At 38.9% G+C, this 2,852-nt stretch overlaps 1 pseudogene; it reads left to right on the top strand.

Annotated features, from left to right (window-relative positions):
• Positions 1-617: 617 nt before the first annotated feature.
• On the top strand, positions 618-2,455 carry LOC149246339 (potassium transporter 7 pseudogene; annotated as a pseudogene).
• Positions 2,456-2,852: the final 397 nt, after the last annotated feature.

Raw genomic sequence — 2,852 nt, 5'->3', positions numbered from 1 at the left:
TTTCCATCAGTTTCAACATGATAATGCACTACTAGAAGTTGAAGCATTGGAGCAAAAGTTGCTTGCTCATCCCTGTCATAAGTCTGAACAGGATGAACACCAGTTGAGGTCTTTTCAAATAAAAGTAGAATTAAATAGCACAACTCAGCAACTTCGAATGAAAATGCGTGACTCTCAGCTTCACAAATTTAGGGAAGAGTTAAAAAATCGCTCAAGAGTGCTTAAAGCAACTTGGAAACATTGATTTTGATGGTGTGGTGCAAGTGAAAGGTCGGGCTACATGCCTCATTGACACAGGGGATGAAATTCTTGTGATAGAGTTGATGTTTAGTGGCACATTCAATGAGCTGGATCATCATCAAACAATAGAACTTGCAAGTTGTTTCATTCCATACGATAAATCATCTGAATAAATACATTTGATTAATGAGCTTGTGAAGCCATTACGTCAACTTCAGGATAGTGCACGGTGGATTGCACAGGTGCAACGTGAGTGTAGGTTAGAGTTTGATATACAGTAGTATGTTGAGTTAACAACCTGTCCATTGGTCTAAGGGTGCCTCATTTTCGGAGGTTATCAATCGAGCCAGATATATTTGTTCCAGGTGTCTTGGATGATGTACTACAAATCAACTTTGCTATTGGCATACGAAAGCTTTGGGTTGGTTTATGGTGATTTGAGCACATCCCCACTATATGTCTATAAAAGTACTTTTGATGGAAATTTGGGTAACTATATGAGTGAAGATACAGCCTTTGGGGTCTTTTCATTAACCTTTTGGACGTTGACCTTAATCCCTGTTGTTAAGTATGTTGTCATAGTTTTGGGTGCAAGCGACAATGGTGAAGAGGTAACATTTGCATTGTATTCACTTTTTTGTAGACATGAAAAGTTGAGTTTGATTCCAGGTCAGCAAATAGTTGATGAGGAAGTTTCTGCATATTATAATACATGGCAGACAGCTCAAAATACAAGAACCTCTCCTTTGAAGAGATTTCTGGAAAAGCATAGAAGACTGTGCACATGTTTATTGGTTATGGTTTTACTAGGCACTTCCATGGTAATATGTGATGGTGTTCTCACGCCTACAATATCTATTCTCCCATCAGTATCTGGGATTCAAGTACGCACTTCAAAGCTTCCTGACAGTGTGGTGGTGGTTCTTGCCTGCAATACATTGATTGGTGTTTTTGCTTTGCAACATTTTGGCACTCATAGGCTGGCCTTTATATTTGCACCTATTGTGATTGCTTGGCTATTCTGCATCTGCGCAGTTGGCATATAAATGTTGTTTATTGGAATCCTGGTATATTATGTGCCCTCTCTCCTTATTATGCATACAAGTTTTTTCGGAATAATGGTAAAGATAAATGGATATCTCTCGGAGGGATACTCCTATGTATTACAAGTACAGAGGCGATGTTTGTAGATCTTGGACACTTCACTCCTTTTTCCATCTGGATTGCCTTTGTAGGAGTTGCCTATCCATGTCTGATACTCTCTTACATGCGACAAGCCGGCTTTCCTTCGAAAAATTTTCATTCTGTTGATAGAACTTTCTACGATTCAATACCTGAGCGTGCTTTTTGGCCTGTGTTTGTAGTGGCCACCCTTGCTACTATTGTTGGAAGCCAGGCTGTTATTTCAGTGACATTTTCAATCGTTAAGAAATGCCATGCTTTGGGTTGTTTTCCACGTATCAAGATAGTCCACACTTCGAGGCATATCTGTGGTCAGATTTACATACCAGAAATAAATTGGGTTCTCTTGGTTCTATGTCTTGCCATCATTGTAGGATTCAGGGATACCACCATGATTGGGAATGCTTATGGCATTGATGCTATCACTATTATGTTTGTGACAAAATGCCTTATGTCACTTGTTATAATCATTGTATGGAAAAAGAATTTTGTATGGGCTATTGCTTTTCTTCTCTTCTTTGGATGGATTGAAGGATCCTACCTCTCAGCATCTGTTATGAAGGTGCCATAGGGAGGCTGGGCTCCTCTTGCTTTGGCAGCAATATTTATGGTTGTCATGTATGTATGGAATTATGGTACACGGAGAAAATACATGTTTGACTTACAAAACAAGGTTTCTATGAAATGGATTCTCACACTTTGACCAAGCCTTGGAATTGTGCGGGTTCCTGGTATTGGATTAAGCTATACTGAATTGGTCACAGGGGTTCCTGCTATATTCTCAAATTTTGTCACAAATCTTCCTGCATTTCATCAAGTACTTGTGTTTGTGTGCATCAAATCAGTTCCCGTTCCATTTATCCCTGCTGAAGAACGTTATCTTATTGGTCGCATTGGCCCAAAAGTATACCATATGTATAGATGTATTATGAGGTATGGGTATAAAGATATCTCGAAAGATGATAATGATTTTGAGAATCGACTTATTCTCAGTATTGTTGAATTTATACAGATGGAAGCTGAAGAATCATAGTCTACAACTATGAAAATACTTTTCTCAGGATGGCCGTGACTTGACAAACCAATTGGCACAGCTGCAGTTACAAAGAAATCAAGTGTTCCATGTTCCCCGTATTAACAAGATGCTTTTGTGTGCCGGAGCTGAAAGGTTTCAAACTGACAGTTTTTATTCAAACAGAAAAAAGAAAAGCGAATGGTCAAAGACTGAAAACGCTTAAATTTAAAACACATGGCATCAACCGTGTCAGAGAAATGAGCTACGTGGCCTGTTTTGTCTTCAATGATGATTCAAAGGGAGTTACACCAACAAATTTCACCTCCTATTTTTACATGCGGCTGGCTTTTCATCTTTTGTCGATAATGATCAAACAATCCCCATTTTGAGTCGATTCATTTCCTCATGGCAGAGT

This window comes from Pinus tabuliformis, chromosome 7 (assembly GCF_031772625.1).
Source record: "Pinus tabuliformis cultivar Carrire ecotype Pingquan chromosome 7, CPIR1, whole genome shotgun sequence".
Lineage (NCBI taxonomy): Eukaryota > Viridiplantae > Streptophyta > Pinopsida > Pinales > Pinaceae > Pinus > Pinus tabuliformis.
Note: the sequence above shows the minus strand (reverse complement) of the source record. Positions and strands in the feature narration are given on the sequence as shown.